Source organism: Trichosurus vulpecula, chromosome 2, assembly GCF_011100635.1.
Source record: "Trichosurus vulpecula isolate mTriVul1 chromosome 2, mTriVul1.pri, whole genome shotgun sequence".
NCBI classification, from domain to species: domain Eukaryota; kingdom Metazoa; phylum Chordata; class Mammalia; order Diprotodontia; family Phalangeridae; genus Trichosurus; species Trichosurus vulpecula.
The window spans coordinates 181,265,109-181,280,793 of record NC_050574.1 but is presented as its reverse complement, the minus strand read 5'-3'; the positions used below and the strand labels follow the sequence as shown (position 1 = coordinate 181,280,793).

The 15,685-nt window shown below is 39.8% G+C and overlaps 1 pseudogene; it reads right to left on the bottom strand.

Annotated features, from left to right (window-relative positions):
• Positions 1-13,516: 13,516 nt before the first annotated feature.
• Positions 13,517-13,993, bottom strand: LOC118836869 (annotated as a pseudogene).
• Between the last annotated feature and the right edge of the window lie 1,692 nt (positions 13,994-15,685).

Genomic DNA, 15,685 nt, shown 5'->3' with positions numbered 1-15,685 from the left:
TGCATTTTAAAGTACTTGATCTTTCACATCCATACACACACACACACACACACACACACAGACACACACACACGCACACACACACAATTCTACATGTCACCAGTGACTATGATGAATAGGATGAGGTGGAGCAAAAAATAAAACAAAGACCATCCTGCCTTCAAAGAGTTGTACCTTCTTTCCTTCTGAGCTGCCTCCTTCACTCATAGAAATCTTTCCCTGGCTCACCAAATGAAGGCTTTGGCTTAAAGATGCTCAATGAGCCTCCTGAATTAAGCCTTAGAATTTTAGCTTATTAGGGCTAGAAGAAACCTTCAAGGTCATCTAGCTCTACCATCTGGATAGGGAACCTAAGGCCCTTGTTATGACAATCAAGTAATATCCCAATCAACTGAACAGTGTGGGCCAAGTTGTTCCTCTTTGTGCTTTTTGGGTGAGGGATGTTACTGTCTGCAACACTGCAGAACCAACCAGTCACTAGAAGCAGTACCAGTCATGTGCCCTTCAGACTCACCTTGTTTTGAAAGCCAAAAAGATCATAGATTTTGAGCTGGAAGGGATGTCAGAGGCTGTCTAAGCTAACCCCTTAATTTTTAAGAATGAGAAAATCAAGGCTGAGAAAAATGAAGCAATTCACCCAAGGTCACACAGGTAGGCAGGGGCTGAACCAGGACTATAAACCACAATTTGAAGTTCAGGGTCCTTTTCCCTCTGCCACACAGAATCAGAAAAATCAGCCTTTTGTATCATAAGACTTTATTCTCATGCTCATGTTTTGTGGGAGATGAGACTAGAAATCAAGTGTTTTCTGCATAATGCACACAGAATAAAGTTTCTTCCTACCCACAATAAAAAGAAAAATCCATCTCATTTAATGGTCATATATCCCATATGCCAGCAAGTACATGCTTGGTTCAACCTTGTATAGATCAATGTGGAAACTGATGCTTTGCTTTCAAGATGAAAAGTCAGGTGACTTAAAACAAACAAACAAAAAATCACAGCCAATACAGACTTTCCAATACGGACTGGCATCATAAGAGTCTTAAGTCCTAAGAACCCTACTGCAGAAATGTCAAATGAGACTGCCAGCAATGTTCATCTTGCCTGAAACAAAAAGGACTTCCTTCAATGTGAAGGCACTTTTTTAAACTTGTGTATTTCTTACCCTTTCCAAAGATGTCCATTTTAGGTAAGATATCATGGAAATCCAATCAGTGAAACTGAAATTCTAAGGAATGAGTGCCCAAACAACACCAACAGAACCACAGAGACCTAGAAAACTGTGGTTTCAAAGATGCCCTAAAAGAAATGTTTATTTTCTCATTAACTTTTTAAGTGTTGTTGATTTTGTGGGATGCTGGAGGGAATTGTGAAAAACATTGAACAAAATCTGCCTGCTATCTAGGGCACTGGAAGTACACAGTTTGTTTGGTCCAGTTAATACCAAATGGGGCTTTTTTGTAGTTCTAGTCATCTAAGATCACTCACTTGTGAATACATAGCATAGTACAGTGGAAAAAGCATTTCAATTCTATCTCTATTTCCACGTTTGTGACCTTAGATAAGTCACTTCCCCTCTGATCCCTTATCTACCAAATGAAGGAATTAAGCTAGCTAGTCTCAGGGGGTTCCTTCCAACTCTGAAGTTATGATTCTTCTATGATCCTAGAGGATATAGCTAATGTGGAGGGAGACAAATGTGGAATGAACAGCTTGATTTCTGAAAAAAAAAACCATGTTAGTTTGGGTGTGAAGAACCTAAAGAAGTCAAAAGATACCATGGACTACTGGCAAATGCCCTGGGCTGGATGCTCAAAGACCTGGGTTGACACACCAACTTTGCCACTAAGTAGCTATGGGACCTTCCTCATATATGAAGTGAGAGGATGAATGTAGAAGATCATAAAGGTCGCTTTTCACTCTAAATCTTATAAGTCATAATCGTCTGTCTGGGCCTTAACTTCCTCACTCATAATATGAAGGAGATAGACTCTTTAGATGATCACAAAGATTCCCACCACATTCTAACATTCTATACATTTATACAAAAAGCTTTTAAACTTGCTTTATGTTTACATTTATTTGCATTCATTTGTACCTCATGAAACAGTGAATTAACTATTTTTTAAACATATAAGATGTCTTAGGTCTTCATTTAAAAAACAAGTTCAATGTAATGAGAAAGGTAGCAGACTAAGAAACAAGACACCTGAATTCTAGGCTGCTCTGACAGTGAGAAGTTGTGTGACCTTGGTCAAATTGCCTCACCCCTCTAAGCCTCAGTTTCTTCATCTGTAAAATAGGGAAGAGAGGAAGCATGGCATAGATGATCATAGAATTATAGATTTGGATCTGGAAGGGACCGTGGAGATTATGTAGTCCAACCTGATGAGGAACTGAAGCCTGGAGAGGCCAAGTAAGTTTGCCAAGTTCATACAAGTAATAAGAGATAGAGAACAGAGTATCAGACTCAGAGTCCAGAACCCAGTGGATACAGTACTGAACATGGAATCAGAAGACTTGAGTTTGAGTATGGTCTCGATCATTTACTAGCTGTGTACTCTGAGTCACTGAACCTCTGTTTTGTCATAGGTAAAATGAGAGTAAAAATAGCAACTATTTCTCAGAGTTGCTGTGAGGATCAAATGAAATATATGTAAAGTGCTTCGCAAATCTTAAGAAATGCTCTTACTATGATTAAAGTCCATCATTTTACACATACTAGCTATGTGGCCCTGGACAAATCACTTAACTACTTAATGCTCCAAGGAAATTCTCCAAGGCTGTATGCTACAGAGTGGCTGTCAATGTGCTTTGAAAGAGGGTGTTTGCACACCGGAGGCTTCCTACATCAAAGACATCACAAAGAAATTTACTCCTTTACCCCTCCCCCCAAAAGTTAAACAAATGAGGGTATCAAACTAGATGACCTTCAAGCTCCCTTCTAACTCTAGTGCTTCCTGGTTCTGTAGAAGAGTTCATTCCCTACTGATAAGGAGTATGCATTACAAAATGATGAAGTCTTTGCTGTCTCATAAGCCCCTTTGTTATGCTACATGATGCCTCCATTCTCAGGGCTTTAGTGACTTTGTGATCTCTCTGTGATCACATAAAGCCCACTTTCAGCAAAGAAACCCATTCTCAGTGTCAATTTGCTGGTTTTACCTCTTCTGAGGAATTTATTCTTAATGTGAGAAAGCTTTTAGGCAAAGGAATGAATCTCTCGCAGTGGAATTCCAGCCATCAGCAAACTAATGGAGAGATTTGGGGAGGGTGGGTGATAGGGAGAATCTTCCTGGTACTCCTAAGATCAAGCCACATGAGTGGCAGTCTGCCTGTAAAGCCACCCTTCCAGGCATGTTCTCATCTCAACTCTAACTCCTCTGCTATGGCATTGAGAAGTAACACTAACTTTCCTAACTCCTTAAAAAATAAACTGAATTCATTGTCACCATGAAACAACTGTATCATCTCCAACCCCCTGTGGAACAGCTTGCAAACCCACACACTACCTAATTTCAGGTAGCTTTGATGTTCAAGGAAGCAAAGGGTGACAGCAGCATGAAATATGCTCAACCCTTCACACAGGACACCTCAGTGAGATGCAAGGATTTCTATACTTGCCACATAATTTTTCTACATTAAGAAGACCTTATATCTGTATAAATAGTGCTTTCAACAGTTCTTAATTGCTTACTGCTAGAGAAGTTTAACTCTTTAACATCATTTTTTCTTTCCTAATGATACATCATGAAAAAGTGAAGATAGTGATAGACTCAAGGTACTAGACTGGTTTCAAATTCTGCCTCAGACCTTTTCTAACTTTGTGACTCTGGGCAAGGCACTTAGTCTCTCTGTGCCTGTTTCCTTAACTACAAAATGAAGGAGTTGGACTCAATGGCCTCTAAGGCCCCTTTTAGCTTTAAATCTATGATCCTGGGGCCCATGATCCTGGAGGAAATCAAAATGATGAGAGGTCTAAAGGGAAATGGGAACATGTATGGTGGGCACAAGTAGGTTGAAATATATTACCTGCAATGGCCTGTGTATGAAATGTGGGATAAACTGTATTACCGAGGCAAATCTATGACCAGAAAAAAGATACAGGCTGGTCACGGAGTAAGAATTATAGACAACAGATGGACAGCTCAAATGCCACATTGGTATAGTTGAAATATCAAAGGAACCAGAGAAAAGACTTCCAGCCTGCTCATGGTAGATCCTCCATAGAGCTCTATGAAAAGATATTAACAAGAATCACACCGAAGATGTGGAAGATTTGTAATCTGCATTAGTAGGAGGAGAAAATAAACTCTTGATATCATGGTTCCATCCCAAGTATTTATTTGCTTCATTTTTAGCACTTCATGCTTAAACAACCTAGGGAAAGAAGGCCCCCAGTAAAAATGACAGGAGAAGCAGGACAGTGAGAAAATGAAGCATCCCTGGGAGCTCTTGTCTGTTTTGCCACTACTACACATGCCCTAGCATGTTATCTCAAGCTTTTGTTACTTTTCCGCTGGACTATATTACATTTGTCTCCCAATTTGTCTTTCTGCCTCCAATTTGCCTGTTCCCCTGGCTAATCCAGCATCATACTGCCAGATTTACCTTCCTGAGGCACAGGTCTCTCTGATTGCGTCACTTTCCTCAAACCCATAAATTCCCCATAAAATAAAATTTATATTCCTTAGCCTAGGCATTCATGACTTATTTTTCACTGTCTCCTACAAGTATCAAACACTACAACCAAACTGTACTTCTCTCTGGTCCTTAATCTGTTGCCCATGCTTTCCAGTTAATGTACCTTTACTTACGCAAAGCAAAGAGCAATTGATTCCTCCATCTAAAATGTTCTATCTCAATTTTCAGTAGACAAAATCCTAACCATTGGAGATCCAACTCAAATGTTTTATCTCCCCTGCCCTCCTGCTCCATGAAACTTTCCTTGAAAGACCATGTCAATCAACTCTTCAATGAAGCCCACAGCTATTCTAACCTAGTGATGGCCCAAGCCAAAACACCCCTCTTTGCCTTCCACTCTCCTATGTGTATTATCTTTCCCTACTAAAATGAAAGCTCCTTGGAAATAGATCCTGTCTCCTTTGGATTTGTATCCACAGTGTCTTGCATAGGGCCTGGCATGTATTAAGCTCTTTATAACTTTTTTCATTCATTAATGCATTCTTCACTCATTCATTTACCCCCATCCTCAGTAGGGAGTGATATCTCTCTCCTCTATATTCTATAGCAGATGTGTCAAGAATGCCACCCTAGGGCCTTTTGCATCCCACAGCACTTGGGAGTGTGGAACAAGCCAAATTAAAATATAATTGGGAAATATTTAATAAAATAAATAAAAATAAAACAAAATATAATGTCACATTTTAAAGCTAAGTTAGTATCTTACCCACAGGGATCTTTATGTATGGAAATAGTGACCCTCATTTCTATTTGAGTTTAACACCCCTGCATTATAGCATTTTCTTCATACCTGTATTAGGGTGATTATTCCATAACGATTCATATTATAATTTGGGTACAGGTTTTCTCATCCTTGCCAGATTACAAACTCTTTGAGGGCAGGGACTTTGTTTTATTCATTTCTGATTATCCAACAATAAATATCCTATTCCAATCCCCAAAACAACCTGCTGAAAGTGCACCCTTGCTTGGCAAAACTCCCCTAAGGTTTAACACCATTGGATTAGCATTTGGAAGTTTCTGGGTACTAGAACAATAATAGTAAAGCTGTGCAAATACTTCTCCTCTAGTAAGTTCATCAGAATTCTCCTTTGAGAAAACAGACTGCATAATGGTTAAAAATAGATGGTTCTAAAGGTTGGGTAAATGTGGAAATGTGTATATTTCTGGGCTGGCTCCCTTTCAAGGCTTCTGTGGGCTTCTGAAAAGAAGCCAATGTTCTAATCCGTCTGGATAAAATTCTGCTGGTGGCAAGAGGTCATTGAGTTAAGCAGAAATACTGAAAAACAACAACAATGGTGAGAGAAGGAGAATCAATTTTGTATTTGCAGACCTTTTCTTCCAGGAGCCCCAAAGAATCCTAATAGTCATCCCCGAATTGCTTCATACAGTGTTTATAAGTCAGTCTTTGATTACCGAAGCTAGGAATTTGGCAAAGTTTTGCTTCTTTTTTTTTCCCCTGACACCACCTATTTTGTTTGGGTGACCTGTAATTATAAACTATCAAAGATTTAGTTGATTTAGAGCAAAATGGGATCTCAAAGATCATCTAAGGTCCTAGATGATCTAAAGTTTTCTTCACTCTAGGTACATGCAGTCAGGAAGGGTGGAGTTCAAATTTGACCTCAGACACTGACTACCTCTGTGACTCCAGACAAGTACCTTAACCTCTGTCTGGCTCAGTTCCTTCATCTACAAAATGTGGATAATAATAACACCTACTTCTCAAGGTTATAGTGAACATAAAATTAAGGTAATATTTGTAAAGTGCCATGCAAATGTGAAAGTGCTATTAGGTGTGTCTTATTATTATTATTATTATTGTAATTAATATTATTACCTCTAGCTCCTTCAATGAATAGTTGATGAGATTATGAAGCAGACATGATTTGCCCAAGGTCACACAGGGTAATAGTAACAAAGCTTAGACCAGAGCTTAACTACATTCCAACCTTACTCATTGACTCACTAACCATGTTCTCCCCCTGCTGTATCTCCTAGAACCTTAAATCAAAGAAATGCCCCAAAGGTAGAAATTTCAGACAGCTAAGAAGTAAGATTAGTGGATCACAGGATATAAAGTTGAAAGGCCCTTACAGACCACATAGTCAGCGCTCAGATAATGAGGACAATTAGATCCTAAGAAGTTAAGAAATCTTCTCAAGGTCATACTGGTAGTTATTTCAGTAGCAGAATTTTACCCTACTTCTTAGGTCAATATATTCCATATATTCCAATGATTACATTTTGTGTATACTTGTATGAATATTTCCCTAGAGGGAATACAATAAATTCCTTGAAGATAAGGGACTGTTTCAGTTGTATCTTTTTAATCCTGAGCCTTTCTTCTTTTCTCCCACTCTGAATCCTCAGTGTAGTCAAGTGTCCAACATAGTAGGTAGTTGATGAATGCTTGTTGACTGACTGACCAATACCTAGCACAGAGAATAGAACATAGTAGACAATCAATCATCAAACATTTATTAAGTAGCGGAGGGCCTGGAGTCAGGAGGACTCATCTTCCTGAGTTCAAATCTAGCCTCAGACACTAATTATGTGACCCTGGGCAAGTCACTTAACCCTGTCTGCCTCAGTTTCCTCATCTATAAAATGAGCTGGAGAAGGACATGGCAAGCCACTCAAGTGCCTCTGCCAAGAAAACCCGGAACAGGGTCATGAAGAGTTGGATATGACTGAAATAACAACAACAGCAAATGCACTTTGCTAGGTGTTTGCCATAAAAAAGAAAGAGGAAGAGGAGAAGGAGGAAGAGGAAGGAAGGAAATAAGGGAGGGAGGGAGGAAGGGAGGGAGGAAAGAAAGGAGGGAAGGAAAGAGAGGGAAGCAGGGAAGGAAAGAAGGAAGGAAGGAAGGAAGGAAGGAAGGAAGGAAGGAAGGAAGGAAGGAAGGAAGGAAGGAAGGAAGGAAAAGAGGGAAGGAAAGAGAGGGAAGGAGGGAAGGAAGGAAGGAAGGAAGGAGGGAAGGAAAGAAGAAAGGAAGAAAGGGAGGGAAGGAGGAAGGCAGGGAAAGAGGGAGGAAGGAAGGAAGGAAGGAACTCCCTGCCTTCAGGGAGCATTCCATCCAAGGAGATAACATGAACATAAATGAGCATATACAAAATATATTCACCAGAATAATCCTCTAGCCAATAGCTTGAATCAGGGCTTATCACTTTTACTCTTTCTACACAAATACGTCTTGATAATTTATTGAACCAAGGGTGTTCCTGAGGCACCCCCTGAGTCACCCAGTCTAGCCTATCACCTATCTTGTTTCCTAGAGGCTAGCCCTCCCCTGACACATAAAAAGCAGGTTGTACAGTTCCCACCCAAGGTTTATGTTAAGGTCACACAATGAATTAGAATATGGCCATAGCAGTAGTTCCAAGCCTCCCAGTCCCTCAAATGATGCTTCAAGGTGCTACATAATGGTGTTTTCAAGAGGCCCACTTATCTCTGCCAATGAATTTATTTCACAATACCAAGCACAGCAAAAAAAAAGAGATGAACACAAACAGCATTAATTATGCCTTTGGGCAACATGTAGCTGCCAAGAACAGTCCTGGGTCCAAACTTCCCTCCCATCTACACCCCCACGTCAGAAGAGATAGGCAGGGTGTGGTGGGGCATGGGACCTGGCCAGATGATTCTGGCAATGCCAATACCCAGGCAGACCAATCGTCCCCAGGCACAACCCACCTCTGAAATAAGGTGACAGATGTGTCCCCTTAGCCAGAATTTTAGATAACTCAAGGATGGTTTGTCCTTTGTCAGCTATGTGATCTGGGACAAAATCCTTTCTGCCGCACATTCTCGATCTATAAAATGTGAATAATCATACTCCAATGATCTCACACAGAGGGTTGCTGCAAGGGAAGTGATTTGTAAACCATTTAGTCCTCTACAAATGTGATCTATTTTAGCTTTGAAGTGGACATACTAATACTTAGCTGAAGTAATGTATAAGCAAGTGCCCTGGGAGATACAAAATTTTATAAGAGAAAGAAAAGATAATTATTTCTTAAATATATTTATTCATGGCAGCCTCATTATCTCTATAAGGTAGTACTTCACCTGTTTTATAGATTATAGATAGGAAAGAACAATCTATCTGGTTAAAAATAGGAAGAATTTTTAAATGGACAGTCTGTTCAAAGGTTGTTTCTGTTTTTCTTCTGTTTATTCTTTTTCTTTAGAACTTAAGAAAAAGAATAAAATTTTCATTCCTAGGTAAAGTACAGTTGGTCAGAGGTAAAAAATAAGCATAACTGGGCCAAGGGAGTCCATTATATTAATTTGGTTTGGAACTATACTCCTGTTGACTCTTCAATCATCTCATTTGTGACCCATGTTTCTCCTTGACTAGATTAGATGATCTCTCATCTGGTCTTTTTTTTTTTAATTACATTTTTCCCATAATGCCCTTCTGTATTGTTCTTATCACAGAAGGTACTCAATATATGTGAAACAGAAACCAGTTTGTTCAATTGTGTTTAAAGAAAGCATCTGTAAGACTTGGAGGGAAGTGGGTTTGCTTAAATAAACAATGCCAGTGAGCAGAGACAACATGCTAATGGGCCCAGCCAATGTTAGGGGAGAAATTGTCAGGGCTGGCCTCATTCTGAAACAATGACAAGCAGCCCTCTTAATGAGCCAAGCACAGAGGCCAGGATTCAGTCAGGAGTGGGAAAGGGAGAACATTTGTTACACAGGAGATCACATGTTCCCCATACAATGGTTAGTCATGATTCAAGACGATGGCCACATAAAGGCTGCTCTTTCATGCTCAAGAGGAAGCCATTCATAAAGGAGATGTATTAAAATACAATAATTAGTTTGTTTTTATTGGAGAGGAATTGTAAAGGCTGTTCGAGTGATCCATTTTTCCTCACTAAGTCTGGTGCTAAGATGTATTTTTTTTTGAGGAGGCAAGATTACCAGCAATTTTCATGAACACTTTCAATTGGTCAGCTATATTATAAGAAGGAAGTCTTCGCTCTCCATGAGAATGCCAAAAAGTGAGTATGTGCTCTGACAGTATATTTCAAAGAAACTTGTCCAATAATGCAATGCACAAAGGTTTTTGTCCATTGAGATTTTGTCTATTTTCTAATTTGTCAATTAAGATTGTAATTTTCTTCTCTCCAGGAATTCCATTTTGAATTCTGCCCTCTACACATTTTTTTCAGGGTTTTAAAGAATAATTTGGCTTCCTAGGCCTCAAAAGAATGGACTCCTTCCTTATCCAGTGAAGAGGCAGCATGGGATAGAAGAAAGAGTTCTATATTCAAGTGACCTGGGACTGGGTCTAGAGTGAGGTGAGCTTGAGTTCAAATCCAACCTCAGACACTTACTAGCTATGTAACACTGGATAAGTCGTTTAACTCCTGCTTGCCTCAGTTTCTTTAACTATAAAATGAGGGTAATAATAGCACCCAGCATTGTTGTTAGTATCAAATGAGATAGTTAATTGTTAAGTTCTTAGCACAGTGCTTGGCACAAGGTCTTTTAATTCCATCAATCAATGCAAAAACATTTATAAAATACATACTATGAGCTAATTACCAGAGTAAGAGATTTGTTTTTGTCCTTCTTTCTCAAAGAGGAACAAAATGAGGTCATTTGACCTTGACCTCTGTTGAGGTCAAGGTACAGTGTGTCCAACTGTAGCTAATCACACCAATATGAGCTCAGAAGGCTCTACCACAGGTTGGGCACAAATAGTCCATATGAACACTTGGGATGGAGATATCTGTAAATTTTCACATCTCACATTTCAGCTACTGTACTTCTGCTTTGCTCATAGAGCACAGTGCCATCCTTGATGTGGGCACACCATAGTGGGCAATCGTGTGCCAGTGTCTCCCATGTCTCACAATTGAATCCAAAGATCTTCAGAAAGACTTTGAGAATGTCCTTGTATCACTTCTTCCGACTTCCATGTGAGCACTTGTCTTATGTAAGTTCTCTGTAAAATAGTCTTTTAAGCAAAGAAAGGTTTGTCATTCATGTAATATGGCCAACCCATTGCAGTTGCACTCTCTGCAGTAGAGTTTGAATGCTTGCCAGTGCAACTTAAGACAGGACCACAATAGCTGGTACCTTACCTTGCCAGGTGATCTTCAAAATCTTTCTAAGAAAATTCAAATGGAAACAATTCAGTTTCCTAGCATGGCACTGGTATACTGTCCAAGTTTTACAGGCATACAACAATGAGGTCAGCACAACGGCACTGTAGAATTTCAGTTTGGTAGGCAGTCTAATACCTCTTCTCTTCCATACTTTCTTTTGGCGCCTTCCAAACGCTGAATTAACTCTGGCAATCTGGGCATCAACCTCATCATCTATGGGTACATCCCTGGAAAGTATACTGCCAAGGTAAGTGAACTTATCCACAGCATTCAAAATTTTTCCACTTGCTGTAAGTAATGGTTCCATGTATGGATGGTACAGTGCTGGCTGGTGGAGAACCTCTGTTTTCTTGGTGTTAATTGTTAGTCCTAAATTAAACCAACCAGCAGAGAATTGATCTATACTTTGTTGCATCTTAGCCACAGAGGTTGCATTGAGTGCACAATCATCTGTGAACAAATAGTCATGCAGCCACTCTCTCTCTTTAGTTTTGACTTGTAGCCTCTTCCAGTTAACTAATTTACCATCAATGCAGTGGCTGACCTTGCTAGAAAGGGATAAAAGTCTTTACCCTCAAGGACAAACAGGTATAGATAAAATACAAAATACAAGATAAACTTGAAAGGGAAGGCAGCTAAGGAAGTCAGGAAAAGTCTCTGGCAGAGGATAGCATTTGGGCTGAGTCTTGAAGGAAGCCTTAAAATGGCAAAGAGAAGAGAGAACATTTCAGGTATAACGGATAGCCAGTGCAAAATCATGGAGACAAGTGAAGGAGTGAAGGAATGTCATGTGTAAGGAATAGTGAGATGGCCAGGATGGCAAGACCATAGAGCATGTGGAGGTAAGTAATTTATAAGAAGACTGAAAAAGGAAGGGGCCAGGTTAAGATCTTTAAATATCACATAGATGGTTTCTAAGTTTACTGAGTAGTGGGAGAGAAGGGAGAGCTTATGACATGGTCATATCTATATTAAAAAAAAATCACTTTGACAGTTCAGGATAGAGATAAATGCTATATATATACATCTGGGAATCATCTTCACAGAGATGATAATTGAAACTATGGGAGATGATGAGATCAAGAAATGATAGAGCATTGAGAGAAAATAGAAGAGGATTCTCCTCCACTAAAGAACCTTAGAGGATACCCACAACTGGTGGTCATAAAATGGATAAAGATCAAGTCAAGGAGATTAAGAAAGAGTGGTCATATAGGCAGGAGGGCAACCAAGAGACAACAACATCATACAAACCAGAAAGGAGAGTGTATCCATAATGAGAAGACAGACAACAAATGCTTTAGAGAGGTCAGGAAGGATAATGATTGGGAAAAGACCATTAGATTTGGCACTTAATAGATCATTGGTAACTTTGGAGACAACAGTGGTAATTGAATGAAAAGTTCAGAAGCCAAATGCACAGGGTTTATAAGAAAATGAGTGAAGAGCAGGCAGATGCATCAAATATAGATGACTTTTTCAAGGAATTTATCTGACAAGAATGAAATATAGTATAATCTTTAGAAGGGATGGTAAGGAATAGTAGGATCTATCAAGGTTTTGTGTTATTTTGTTTGCAGAAACTTGTATCTGTGGTCAGCAGGGGAGATAGGGAGAGACTGTAGATTAGAGACATGAGGATGATCTGCTGGGGAAGATGGGAGAGGTTGGGATCAAGGTTAACCCTAGGTTGGAGAAGGGCCACCATTTTATCAGACAATAGAGTGAAGGAGAAAATAATGGAGATTAACGTCTGAGGGATGTAAGATGAGGAGAAGGGGGAAAGAGAGAGTTTTCAGCTAATGATTTCTATATTTTTAATGAAACATGAGGTGAGTTCCTCAGCAAAAGGAGGTTGGAGAAGGCACGTCATTTGAAAGGATATTTGAAAAGAGAAGAGAAGGTTTGGAACATCAGCTCTGGTATTTTGATGAGTGAGGTAGAGAATCAATTGGAAAGGAGTATGAGGATTGTACTTGCTACCCTAAGCACTGAGTTCAAATTAGATAACATAAATTTGTACTGGCCCCAGTCAGCATCGTTTTGTGACTTCTTCCAGTTCCTTTTACCCTCACTTGAGTAGGAATGAAGGAGGAAAATGGTGGGAGCAATTCAGGTTTGGAGTTTCGCAAAGTATCAGTGGTACTAGGATGGGATGAAAGGGATTCAAAAGTAAAGGATAGTGTAGAATTAGACTATTTCATCAAGTAGTCAAGATTGTGAAGGAGGGAGAGTATGAGTCAACTGGTAATCACCAAGCACCTACTATGTGCCAGGCACTGTGTTAAGTGCTGCATAGAGTATAACCAACATTGGTGTGGTGGCTTAGCAAAGAAACAAGGGATTAGAGATCACAGTGAAAATGAAGAATAGGATTAGGTAATAAGGCAGTGATGTATTTTTCTGTTGGCCATTCATATAGTGTCTAAAGCTATTTAATCACAGAATGACAGATCTTTCACCTGAAAAAAAAATCATCTAAACTAGCTTTCTTCCTTTAGACAGTTCTGGAAGCATGATCTCCATTTTGTAGATGGGGAAACTAAGGTCTAACGAGGCTAAAGCCCTTTATCCATATTGCACAACTTTTTAGAAATAGTGGTTAATGATACTGTACCTATGACAGGTACCTCCCAAAATACCTCGAGCTGTATTTTTTTTAGTTGACTTTTTTAACTAACACATATACATTTACTTGTCTTCTGGCTTGTCGAAGCAGTAGACAGCACTTGCCACAATAATGTCTGTCAAAATGGCTAGCCATGACTCCAGCACCACATTCATCAGAAGGGCATTCTCCTCGAAGGTGGCTAATCTTGCCATTCTCATCAACCTTATAGTACTTCAGAACAGCAAGCTTAACTGTCTGTCTCTTGTGCTTGTTCTTTTTGGGAGTGGTGTAAGACCTCTTCTTTCTCTTCTTGGCACCACCACGAAGTCTCAGAACAAGATGAAGGATAGACTCCTTCTGAATGTTATAGTCAGACAAAGTACACCCATCTTCCAGTTGCTTGCCCACAAAAAGCAATCTTTGTTGATCAGGGGGATTACCTTCCTTATGTTGTATCTTGTCCTTGACATTTTCAATAGTATCAGACTGTTTGACCTCAAGGGTGATGGTCTTCTCCGTCAAAGTCTTCACGAAAATCTCTATCATGGCCCTGGGTCCACCCGCTGATGGCAGATCCGAAAGAGCTCAAGCTGTATTCTTAAAGACAAATATAGCAGAAAAGAAAAAAAAAGGCCTGATTGAGAAGCTATGTGAATATCTTCTTGGATTTTAAAAAAAAAAGGTGATAATGTAGGGGAAATTTACCCATTAAAAACTTGCTGGTTTTTTTTTTCCTAGTGGTCTGAAGAATATAGAAATAAGAAATAATTTTGTTTCATTTCATTTTGTTTTGTTTTACGAGGCAACCTAGAATTGTATATAACCCCCTTCTAGGCACTAACTTGTTCAATTCGCATATCCACTGGCAGATTGGATTCCCAGAGGCTTCTACTACTTCCGGTGTTCTAGGGGTAACCCTGTGAGTGGCTACCCTACTAAATTCTAGCTCAGGGGTAGGGAATCTGCAGCCTAGAGGCCACATGTGGCCCTTTAGGTCCTCAAGTGGGGCCCTTTGACTGCATACAAACTTCACAGAACAGGATTTCCCCACCTCTAAGTCATGATCCCCTCCCCACACTGTGCGCTTTCTCTTAATCAGCCAGTAGGCTTAGCTCTTTAAGAAAAGCATTTATTCAAACGCAGAGCAAGGACAGTTACAAAGTGTTTCCCCAAAACATTCAGGGGCATACTCACTCACAAATATACCCAGAGTCCAGGGGTGGTGGGTAGAGTAGGCAAAAACTTAATGGACAATAATATATACCTTGTCATGATTTTGTAGAACCAGATGTAGGGCCTATCAATAACACTGGTTAGTTGAACTATCAATCATCAGCAGGCTAGGAGCAGTGAGGCAGCAACCAATTAAAATCTGGCCTGATACTGACTAACAGCTTGTCTAACCACTAAAAAACGGCACTGAAATCCTGGACACATTTTCTTCTATCACCTCCCCTCTGATGCCCAACAGAATAAAGTCTTGTATAACTTGCCTGAAGATGTCAAGTATGACTACAGAATTGAAGTGCAGAAAAGGACATTCTAGAATCTTCTGATTCATTGGTTCCCCCATGCCACTTTGTAAGTGTAGGGCATGCAAGGGGGCCACATGTAATCTGATGGTCTCCCTTGCTAAAGATGTGTGCCCTACTAGAAAAGCCCAGGATTCACTACACATGGGACGGCCTCCACTACATAAGCAACTTAGAGGGAGACTAGGACTTCCAGTTGGAGCTAAATGTTCTCTAATTGCTCAACTTCAGCCCCTCCCAAGTCCCAGTGTGGCCACAAATCTGGTCTCCAAGAAAAAAAAAAAACAGTTTCTTCAGCTTTAGAAAAGGCATATGTTACCTTCTCCTGGTGGTTATTTCTCAGGGCGTGCTCAGTATTATATTTTATCTCCAATTTCCAGGCACAATCCAGATTCCCTTTCTGAGATCTGTCTCCTCCACTGTGTCCATGGTTATTAGCAGACCATTCAGAAGGGCCTTTGAATTCAGTTTAATCTCTGTCACACTGTTTGGCAAGTGGCAGGACTTCAGCCTTTTCTGAGATGAGCAGATTTCCCAATCCAGCAAAAGCAAAAGCATAAGGTTTATAAACACACTGACTTACTCTGTGACCTTGAAGATACACATCACTTCATTGCTCTGCCCCTCCTGTAACCTGAAACAGTGAGGTAATATACCCTTGAGAATAGTTTTCAAAAATCATTGGGGTTACTAAAACTCTATTTGA